The sequence below is a fragment of the Loxodonta africana genome, chromosome 21, assembly GCF_030014295.1.
Source record: "Loxodonta africana isolate mLoxAfr1 chromosome 21, mLoxAfr1.hap2, whole genome shotgun sequence".
In the NCBI taxonomy this organism is placed as follows: domain Eukaryota; kingdom Metazoa; phylum Chordata; class Mammalia; order Proboscidea; family Elephantidae; genus Loxodonta; species Loxodonta africana.
In genome coordinates this window covers 51331174-51343505 of record NC_087362.1, presented here as the reverse complement: position 1 = coordinate 51343505, position 12332 = coordinate 51331174, and positions in this window count along the sequence as shown.

Here is a 12332-nt window from a genome sequence, read left to right as displayed (position 1 = left end):
TCGGCACTTACACATAAAAGAAATCACTTCCCAGGCCCTAGGATTCTGCAAATATGTGATAGGAAGCATATTATATTAGTCACAAGTGACAAATCAAACTCAAAAACAGAAAAGGGGGTGAGAAGTGATTTATTGGTACAGCTAACTGAGAAAAGCCAGGCTAGAGTATTCCAGGCTATTCCATTCCTCAGTTTCCCTCTCCATGTCAGTCTCATTCCCTTTGGCTTCCTGTGTCTCCTCCTCCCTGGAAGAGAGAATGGTTACATTCAGGATACCTATTCCTTCCCAGAGGCAGGAAAAAATTCTCTCCCTGTTCCAATATATATAAGTCCCAGAAAAGGAACCAATTGGCTGGTTTTTGTTATATGCCCATCCCTTAGATCAAGTCTTTGTGGCCAAGAGTGACTACTTGGGCTTGGCCAGGCTTGTATCCCTCTGGCCAGCGGAAATGGTTCTGTAACTAGCAACACAACAAAAATTACATGGAATGGGCCAAGGTGGTGTGCCTTCCAAGGGAAAGAATGTGCCATTACTAAAAGGAAGGAAGAAGGAAAGGCATGCTGGGCAAATAAAACCAACAGACGGCCTACCCATCCATACCTTCCATGCTCATGGAACCCTTCATTACTGCTGCAGACTTCTATGGAAAAGCAACGGGATGATCACCCCCTAGAGTCTTAGTTAAAATCTTCTTCCAAGTATTCTTCCTCTGGCAAGGAGGCCAAATGCCACAGAGAGAAAAATGTAGGCTTTGGAGTCTGATGGATCCAAGTTCAAATTTCAGCTTAATAACATGCTAGCTTGTATAATCTTGGGCAAGTTGTTTAAATTCCATGAGCTCTGTTTCTTCATTTGCAAAGTAAGCAGCAAGACCCAGCACATAATATGTACTGAGGATTAACTAAGAAATATATGTGAAAAGCTGAGCATACACTGTCTGACACAAAGACATCAATAAACATTTGCTAACTGAGTGAACTAATTAATTTGAACTTCACAGGTCAGAGAGGAACTGGCTTGATTGTCCTACTTCCATCCCTGGGGGAACAGAATGAGATTTATCTTTCTCATAAAAAATAGGTGGTGGCATGGTTTAAAGTTCTAGGACAGAAACAGCCCAATTGTCCAGGCTTGGACCACGTGCTGGCCCAGGCAAGGCAAGGTTCTAGAATGCAGACCCGTTGTGATGGCTTATCACATTGGTCTTGATTATGGCCAACAAGGAGCCTGGAGCTGTTCTAACAAAAAAAGCATTATCCATATTTATTTGTTCAATTTTTATATCAACCCTACGAGATCTTAGATGCTATAATTGTCCCCATTTTGTAGATGAAGAAACTAAAGCTCACAAGAGAGGTAATTCCCTAAAAGGAAAATCAGAGTACTCCTACCAAAATAGGGGGAAATAAAAGATGGAGTGGGGGAGCAGAATTCAGATGCTCACTATATATCTCTTCTAAACCACAGTTAAGCTGCAAAAAATCACCTAATTCTTACTCTCCAATGCAACACCAAGAAGATGAAACTGACTCTCATCTGTGTGGGTAGATAAACCTGCCCATGCTCTTTCAAACGTCACTACCTGAGCCTCACCTCAGCACTCCCTGGTAGAGGAGACAGGGATTAGTAGTACCTTTCACAGATAAGGAAATAGGCTCAGCACATTTAAGTAACTTAAGTGTGGTCACACAACTATCAAATGGCCAGAGTCAAGAAAAAAACCCAGCTCAGACTGACGGAGGAAAAGTAGAACTCCAAAGACCATAGTTCTCCCTTTTTACTATATGGTGAAGTTAGTCCATTTTCATATAAGCATAGACTCTGAGTGTGGGAAGGATCTTAAAGGTCAGTAGTAGGCAAACCCCCTAACCAATTTAGGAGACTTCCTTCAGCCTCCCTGATAAGTGTGGAAGGGCCAGAAGCAGGATTAGAGACACACCTTAAACCACCCCCCGAATGTGGCAATAAGCATCTAATGGACCACCATGTAGTCAACATGTATAATTCAGACATGATTCTTGAAAAATGAAAAATTGTTGATGACTTACACTATGCCTAGCACTGTAGCAAAACAATCTAAGGTTCTAGTGTGTTATATCAAGATGTATAAAGTGTGGTGGAGTCCCTGGGTGGTGCAAATGGTTAACCCTAGGGGTGGATTTTTCAAAAGGCAAGGTAAGCACAGTGCTTACCTTCTTACCATATCATCTGTAGTGAACAATTTCACGTGTGAAATTGTTCACTACAGATTAATAAGTAAGCACAAGGAAGCCCATGCTTACTTTGCTTAGTGGTCATCTGCCCCTGTCAGGGATCATAAATTTGAAAAGAGGCTTTGATTCTGTAGGAAGGTGCTGTGGGGTTGGGAGCGAGACAAATGCCAGCCATACCTAGAAGCAGAATCTTTGATATGGTGAAAAAATGTGAAATTGTTCACTACAGATGACCTGGTAGGCAAGATTAGCAAGGAAATACCAAGGTTGAAAGTTTGAATCCACACAGAGGTCTACTGCCTTGGAAGTTGTTGTTCCTGTTGTTGTTTTGTGCTATTGAGTTGGTTCCAACTCATAACAACCCTATAGGATAGAACAGAACTGTCCCATAGGGTTTGCAAGGAGCAGCTAGTGGATTCAAACTGCCGAGCTTTAGGTTAGCAGTCAAGTTCTTAACTACTGAGTCACCAGGCCTCCTTGGAAGAAAGGCCTGGAAATCTACTTCCAAAAATACAGTCATTGAAAAACCTATGGAGCACAGCTCTTCCCTGACTCATATGGGTCACCATGAGTCAGAATCGACTCAATGACAACTTTTTTTTTCTTTAATAAAATTGAGGTCCAAGTTTTGGATCGTTGTATATGAAAGGGATTTGACTGTAATATCACCTCCTACACCTTCTGGGAATGACCATATAATATATTGTCCAAAGTGGGATACTTTTGAGAGTAAAAAGGGGTGCCAGTACATGCTCAAGGAACATTGGTGGCACAGTGGTTAAGAGCTACCCCTGCTAACCAAAAGGTTGGCAGCTCAAATCCACCAGCTGCTCCTTGGAAACCATATGGGGCAGGTCTACTCTGTCCTATAGGGTCACTATGAGTCAAAATTGATTCGATGGCAATGGGTTTGGTTTGGGTTGAGTTAGTGCTCAACTACTAGCCAAAAGTTGGCCATTCAAACGCACCCAGAGGTGCCTCAGAAGACAGGCCTTGTGATCTGCTTCTGATAGGTCACAGCCTTAAAAACCCTATGGAGCAGTTGTACTCTGCACACATGGGGTTGCCATGAGTCAAAATGGGCTCAACAGTAACTGACAATAAACAACAATATTAATCATGATGCCACGACCACAGGTATAAATCAGGACTGTCCTGAACAAACCAGGATATGTGCCATCCTTGTTAGAACCATTAAAAATCACTCACTCACACAGAGCTAATACCAAGTGTTTGCTATCTTGCTAAGAACATCTTTACTCTTCGTCAGTCTTCTTTGACCTCGGTTTTTCATGTGATTCCTTGATAGAAATTGTTCAGGGGAGAAGTGCAGATAAATGTATATTTTGAATGAAGGTTTTAGGTGGTTGCTAATTTAGTTAAAATGGCTTTTAACCATTGTCTCTGGATAATCTAAGTTGGCTACAGAACAACAGCACAGTAGGAGGCTAATTGAGATTTAGCAACCTGCCGCTAATTGTAATTTCTTCCTGGTTTCGTTTCTAAATCATTTTCTTTTTTGCCTTGGAATCCCTGTCTCCATTTATGTCAGGTTTGACCTAGCCACAGCTCCATCCCAGCTCCAAGGAACAGCTAATTGGATCTCTCTGAGGCCAGGGAGGGCCCTAGTGGACAGTAGACCAGTGGGGATCTGGGCATCGCTGCGACTGTGAGTCTGTCACCCATTCGGACAGAAAACAAGACCCTTACTACAGAATTCTGCAAAAGGAGTTCATGAGATCACACACAGTGCTGGGGAGTCTCTAATACTGTCCCACTGATTTCTTGCAGGAAATCCTTCCCCCGGCAAGTCATCCTATCCCCAAACCTCCTTCCATTGTGGACATTATTCTATTTTTTTTCTTCCCCCAAACCTCCTTACCTAGTGATGACTGGGTGAAAAAAAAAAAAATTGTACCAGTAGGGAAAAGGAAACCTAAAGAAAGCGGGCTTGGTAATATTGTGGCTACCTCCTTAAAAGGTGAGTTCAGTTAGTCAACAGGTGCCAGGCATGTGCCAGGCACTGGGGTGATCTAGGTGTGCTTCCTCCAGAGAGAGCCCTGCAGGCACCATGTCAACTTTTGCTGACAGGAATTGGATCCTTCTAAATTCTTAGCTGTAGGAAGTGAAGGTTCATTTAAACCAGTAGAAATAAAAGTTGTGATTGGAGATTCTTCTGGAATCAACAGGTCTTCTCAAAGTTTTCTACAAGAAACCAGTTAGTTAAATGAACCCTAAAAGTGGATATTTGGAGCAAAGCCATAGAGGATAAGTAGGAGTCTGGGAGATGAAAATGAGGAGTGAAAGGAGTGGAAAGCCCACCAGGAAAGACTAATGAGTACAAGGCACAAATTGGTGGAAAATCCCTGCCATCTTGAAGAAGCATAAGCTACTTTGCATTTGTCTCAAATACGGAGTGGACGGTAAAAGATGGGACAGGAGACCAAAGGATGGTACAATCCAGTGACCTTTAACATCTGCTTCAGGGTACCCCTCAGGTGGGGATGAGACTGACAGGACAAAGGAGCCATTGGACAGGGCTCTGAGCCTTCAGCCCTACACATCAGGCTCCAAATAAGATTTCATCTGAATAAAAGCCAGTGGCTGGAAGATTTGATAACTAGTTTAGTACCCAAAAAATCTAAACCATGGGATGAAAGGATTTACCAAGGTCAAATACAAAAGGACTTACCAAGGCCAAACACAAAACAGCAAAATAGCAATCAGATCCCCTGGCTCTGGTCCAGGACTTTCTCCATTACACAATTTGATGCAAGAAACTTCACAGAATCAAATGCAAAAATAAAAGAGACTGAAAAATGGAGCTTTGGGAAAACCATTGATGGCTGGGAACTCTAGTCCCAAACATTTACTCACACACACACACACACACACACACACACACATTTACCTGGGAAAACCTGTCATACTAGCTTCAGGGCTCTGGCATGATACAGGTGTCTTATAGGCAGTGTGGGCAAAGCATTGTTCTAACACGCTTAATCAGTATGGGACTGGGAAAACATTAATGGTTATTGACAATACTCCAATTACTTTCTGTACCCTCAAAGATAGGCAAACCCAGAAAAGAATCCTCAGTTTTGCTGAGTGGGGTGATAGAAAAAAATTTGAATTGGTGAAGATAAAAGATTCTTAAATTTCTTGAAATCTGGAGTCAGCAAATTACAACCTGTGGACCAAATCTGGCCTGTCTTCTAATTTTTTAAATAAAGTTTTATTGGAACACAGCCATGCCCATTCATTTACTTATTGTCTAATGCTGTTTTCACGCTGTAACTGCAGAGTTGAATAGAGACACAGACCATATAGTCCACAAAACCTAAAATAATTTCTATCTGGTCCTTTACAGAAAATATTTGCTATGAAAATGGAGGATATTCTTAAACTTTGATGATGTTATATAAAGAACATCTTTCGAAAAACAGTAAAATTGTTCCTCACACCAAATGAAACAGATGCCATAGGTTGGTAGTTACCTAGTGGTAATTTTTCCGCCAGTTCAAGATTCCACCAGGAAAACAAAAAGCCATCTTGGGAATTTCAAGGTTAAAAGAAAAGCAGGGGGCCAGTCCTCTGTAATCTCTCTTTAGATCTAAGACTTTTACTTTCTTCAATTCTCAGAGAGATCAAATGAAATTTATTCTGGCAGGCAGACCCCAGAAATTCCACAAATATCTGCATCACCAAGGGATAGCCATTTTATCAAATGAACAATACCCAGAAGACTTCAGGCTTCTCCGTTTGCGATCTGTCAATTCATGACTTGGAAAGGGAGGGAGAACCTGAAAGCTGAGAACCTAGAGAGGAGATGAAAGTTCAAAGTGATCCCATGAGAAGAGGCTTAACTTTACAGTTAGGCAGAGAACGTAAGAGAGAAAGAAAACCCCCACAAAGAACACACATTCCTGACGTGCTTCCATGGGAAGCGAGGCTCCATCACCTTCCTGTGGCAGGGCCACACTGCATCCATTTTAAGGCCCTGGTACATTGAGAGTGCTTTAAAAAACCATGCTGCTGTGTGAACTGAGATTTCTGTAACTCTAGCTCTGTGCATTAGAGAGCTCTTGGCTTTGATAGAAATTTGTTGTTGCTGTTCGTTGCTGTGGCGTCTGCTCCAACTTATAACAAGCTTATATATAACAGAACAAAAGGTGCCCAGTCCTGTGCCATCTTTCTAATCAGTGCTATGTTTGAGTCCATTGTTGTGGCTAGTGTGTCAATCCATTTCATTGAGGGGCTTCACTTGTTTTCACTGACTAAACATGATGTCCTTTTCTAGCTATTGGTCCTTCCTGATGACATGTCCAAAAGCAAGTTGAAGTCTCCCCCTGCTCACTCCTAAGCAGAATTCTGGTTGTATTTCTTCTAAGACTCATTCACTCATTCTTCTGGCATCCCTTGGTGTACTCAATATTCTTTGCCAACACCACGATTCTAATGCACCAATTCTTCTCCTGTCTTCTTTCTTCATTGCCAGCTTTCACATACATGCATGTGAAGCAACTGAAAAGATCATAGGATGTAAGTTTACTTTCCACCAAACCCGAATAAAATATTTGCCACATAGGAGGGAGAGCTTGGAGAGCTTACAATGGAGAATTCTTCATCTGATAGATCACAGATCAGCAGGAGCGCCATTCCTGCAATGAACAGAGTCAGGCTGCTGCAAAAAATATCACCTTTCCCCAGGGATGGAAAATGAAGAAAAAGGGAGAGAAAAAAACTATTACCAAAAGAGCATCAGTCTTGTGGTAGATATTGTTTGCATTTGTTATCTATTGATAGTAACAAAATCTAGCAGCTTCGTAACTTTTATGATTTCACAGTGTCTGTGGGTCAGGAATCGTGGTGTGGCTTTGCTGGTGTCTCTGGCTTAGGGTCTCTCACAAGGCTGCAACCAAGGTATTAGCAGAGTCCTCAGCCATTGCAAAGCTCGGCTCGGGGAGTATCTGATTCCAAATTCACTAACATGGCTGTTGGCAGCCCTCCAAACTTCTCTGGCTGTTGGCTGGAGACATCAGTTTCCTGCCATGTGGTTGGCAGCTCCCAACATGGCAGTTGTGTTCCCACAGAGCAAGCAAGCAAGAGAGCGAGAGAGGGCACTCAAGATGAAAGCCATAGTCTTTTTTGTAATCTAATCTTAGAAGAGGCATCCCATCACTTTTGCCATATTCTGCTCATTAGAAGTGAGTCACTGGGTCCAACCTACACTCAAGGAGAGAGGTGAGCACCATGATCACCCTAATTTTCTGCCTGAGTAATGGATTATGGAACGGAGGTCATGGGACAAGGAGAAGGAATCAAGAGCGAGCCTGATACCTCATGGTTGAGCAGATGGAGGCTAGAATTGAAGGCTACTGAGGTAGCTGGCATTTGTATGGCAGTGTACTGGAAAGAAGGAATCTATAGAGAGAAGCTCTGGAAATTTGCACAGGAGTCTTCTTAAGTCTTTAGACGAACACTAAGCTCTGAATGCACAGGACAAGTGTCTAAGAGGCCAGGCAAAGACAACTAGCAGGAGAGAAAAACTACCTGAGCTCGCACAGGGTTACAAGACTCTGAGTTCTGACCAATGAGAATGAAGAGACTTTGTTCACCACCCTGGGCATTTCAGTACCTTAGAAATAAAGCTAACCTAGCACTAGACCCAAGAAGCCCTGATGGTGCAATGATTAAGTGCTATTCTCAAGAGAAAAGACCTGGCGATCTGTACCCATAAACATTACAGCCTAGGAAACCCTATGGGGCAGTTCTACCCTGTCTTACAGGGTTGCTATGAGTCAAAATTGACTCAATGGCACACAAAAACAATAACAGCATTAGACCCTCCCAAACAAAGCTTTTTAAAAATCCTTGAAAAAATTAAGACAGCCTCAAGTAAATGAACTTCCTGATGGAACAAAACACAACAAAGGTAAAATACCAATCCTAAACAAATGCTTGCAAAAAACTAGAGGAAGGGGCTACACTTCCAACGTCATTTAGAACAATGGAACTCTCATACTTTAACGTTAGGAGTGCAAAATGGTATGACCATTTTGGAAATCCGGCAGTTTCTCCTAAAGTTAAACATTCACCTTCCTTAGCCCAAAACCCATTGCCATCGAGCTGATTCCAACTCATAGCAACCCTGTACCCAAACTGCCCCATAGGATTTCCAAGGCCGTAAATCTTTACAGAAGCTGACTACGATATCTTTCTCCTGTGGACAGGCTAGTGGGTTCAAATCTCGAACCTTTCGGTTAGCAGTCGAGTGCTTAACCACTGTGCCACCAGGGATCCTTTCATGTACCTTATGAACCAGCAATTCTACTTTATGCACTCACCCAGGAAAAATGAAACCATATGTGTACAATAAGACTCATATAAGAATATTCGTAACAACTCCATTCACATTAGCCCCAAGCTGGAAACAACACAAATGTCCTTCAACAATCCAATGGATAAACAATTGACTTATAATGATACAACAAAATGTGACTCATCAATAAAGAGGAATGAATTACTGATACGTGCAACAACAGGAATGAACCTCTAAGACTATGCTGAAAAAAGCCAGATACAAAAGAGTACACCCTATACTATTTCATTTGTACGGAGTTCTAGAACATGCAAAATTAATCTCTAGTGGAAGAAATCAGAACAGTGTTTTCCTGAGCTGGGGAAGGGGGGAAAAGCAGATTGGAAAGGAGCAGAAGAAATATTTTCGGGGTGATGGAAATGTTACTTATCTTGACAGGGATGTGGGATACATAACCATATGCATTTGTAAAAACTCATTAAACTATATTCTTAATATCTGTGTGTTTCACTGTTACTAATTATATGTCCATTTTTTAAAGTAAAGATCTGGGGTATTTTAAAGAAAGAGATGTGGTGGAGGTAGAGCGGAGGGAAGCATGCAAAAGAGCCTGAGAAAATACCAGGGTGTAATAACAGGTTAAAAAAAAAAAAAAAAAAGTGCTCTCGAGTCGATTCCGACTGAGCATCAACAAAAGGCACCAAATCGTGTTGAAATATTTGTTTTCTTTAAAAACTTGTTTTTGCAAATAATTCATTTCCCACCGTGCCTTTTTTTAAGCATGCTTGCTTAGAAAAAAATGCTAGTTTTCTACTAAGTGTGCAAGGAGGTACTTAAGTATTTACAGTTGGTTGGTAAAACTATGAGGCCAGAACCTGGTCTTTACCACTCACGGAGTGGCACTGTCACCTAACTGAGACCCGGGTACCCAAAAAATCAAACTAGCTGGCGCTAAGCTGGTATTGACTCAAGACAATCCCATGTGTGTCAGACAAGAACTGTGCTCCATAGGGTTTTCTTGGCCATGAACTTTCAGAAGCAGATCTCCATGCCTTTCCTTGGAGGTGGTTCTCAGTGGGTTCCAACCTCCAACCTTTCATTAGTAGCAGAGAGCTTAACCCTTTGCACCACCCAGGGACTTAGGCCCAGTCAACCAAGAGTAAATAGGAGAACGCCTGAATGCCGAGCTAGCAGATGTCATAGGAAAGCAATGAACATGACTGAAGCATCAATCATTCTCTGATTCACCCGCAGCCTTTATGTTCTATGCCTCAGCAAGTTGGGCCTTTTTTAATCTTTTGGCTCTGTTTTTGTTGCTGTTAGGTGCCATTGAGTCAGTTCCAACTCATAACGACCCTACGTACAAGAGAATGAAACACTGCCTGGTCCTGCATCATCCTGACAATTGTTGCTATGCTTAAGCCCATTGTTGCAGCCACTGTGTCAATCCATCTCATTGAGGGTCTTCCTCTTTTTCACTGACCTGCTACTTTACCAAGCACGATGTCTTTCTCTGGCCACTGATCCCTCCTGATAACAAGTCCAAAGTACATGAAAAGAAGTTTCACCATCCTTGCTTCTAAGGAGCATTCTGGCTGTACTTCTCCCCATGCAGATTTGTTCGTTCTTCGGGTAGTTCATGCTATATTCAATATTCTTCACCAACACCATAATTCAAAGGGGTCAATTCTTCTTCATTCTTCCTTTTTCATTATTCGGCTTTCACATGTACATGAGACAATTGAAAATACTGTGGCTTGAGCCAGGCACATCTTAGTCCTTGAAGTGACATCTTTGTTTTTCAAGACTTCGAAGAGGTCTGTTGCAGCAGATTTGCCCAATGCAACACGTCATTTGATTTCCTGACCACTGCTTCCATGGGTTTGATCATGGACCCAAGTAAAATGAAATCCTTGACAACTTCAATATTTTCTCCATTTATCATGATGTTGCTTATTGGTCCAGTTGTGAGGGTTTTTATTTTCTTTATGTTGACTTGTAATCCATACTGAAGTCTTTGATCTTCATCAGTAAGTGCTTCAAGTCCTCTATACTCTCAGTAACCAAAGTAGTGTCATCTGCATATCACAGGTTGTTAATGAGTCTTCCTCCAATCCTGATGCCTTGCACTTCTTCAAATTCTTGGATTACTTGCTTAGAGTAAAGATTGAGCAAGTATGGTGAAAGCATACAACCCTGACGCCCACCTTTCTTGACTTGAAACCATGCAGTGTCCCCTTGTTCTGTTTGACCGGCTGCCTCTTGGTCTATGTACAGGTTTCTCATGAGCACAATTAAGTGTTCTAGAATTTCCGTTCTTCACAATGTCATCCATAATTTTTCATGATCCACACAGTCAGATGCCTTTGCATAGTCAATAAAACACAGGCAAACATCCTTCTGACAGTCTCTGCTTTCAGCTAAAATCCATCTGACATCAGCAATGATATCCCTCATTCCATGTCCTCTTCTGAATCCAGCTTGAACTTCTGGCAGTTCCCTGTCAATGTATTGCTGCAACTGCTTTTGAATGCTCTTCAGCAAAATTTTACTTGTGTGGGATATTAACGATGGTTGTTGTTGTTAGGTGCCGTCGAGTCAGCTCCAACTCATAGTGACCCTATGCACAACAGAACGAAACACTGCCCGGTCCTGAGCCATCCTTACATACGTTGTTGTGCTTAAGCTCATTGTTGTAGCCACTGTGTCAATCAATCTCGTTGAGAGTCTTCCTCTTTTCCGCTGACCCCGTACTCTGCCAAGCATGATGTCCTTCTCCAGGGACTGATTCCTCCTGACAAAATGTCCAAAGTATGTAAGACGCAGTCTCACCATCCTTGCCTCTAAGGAGCATTCTGGCCATACTTCTTCTATTAATGATATTGTTCAATAATTTCCACAGTCTGTTGGATCATCTTTCTTTGGAATGGGTACAAATATGAATCTCTTCCAGCCTGTTGGCCAGGAAGCTGTCTTCCAAATTTCTTGGCATAGATAAGTGAGCACCTCAAGCATTGCATCTATTTGCCGAAACATTTCAATTTTGGATTTGGGCTCTGGTTCTCCTAAAACCATTTTCGACTGATTTATATACACGCAGTGTACCAAGAAGCCATTAACAAGCTTTCATCAGCTTACTTGGTGGATGGCAAATTTAATCTAATTGTACATCATGCATTCAATTCAAAAAATAAATCAGAAGAATGGTAAACAGTTTGAATAGGGAGTAAACCATTTTTCTCAGTGATAAGAGGGGTGTCTCGTCTTTTCTCCATCTCCCTTCCTTAGGCCTGGAGTTTACCCAAGCAGGATAACAAAAAGAGCATTAGCTAAGGTGGCCCAAGTCAGAAATGAGACAGAAACTCTTTTCACATAGTAAGTCCCGGAACTTGCCACCAGGAAGTCCATGTTGGCAGGGGAAGAGGTCGACGGTCTCCAGGGTGCTCCATTTGCAGGGTCTGAAGCCCCATCCCTCAGGCAATGCTATAAGTGAGAAGGAGTGGCTGGGCCCCAATAGTAGCAAGTAAGAGAGCCAAAGGACTTAGGAGAGAATAAAGAGAGTGCTCAGGCCAGATTTTCTTCTGCTAACTGTAAAAAGTGGGTCCCAAGAGGTTACCTTAAAACACTGACAGCTGTTGCAAATCTGGGGCAAGTTAAATAGAGCAGGTGAGTCACACCTGAATGCTCCCTGCTGCCATCTTGCTGAAGGACGCAAACCCCTTTCTATCCAAAGTGTAGCCACGAGTCAGCAGCTTCAGCATGACTTGGGAGCTTGTTAGACATGCAGAATCCCAGGC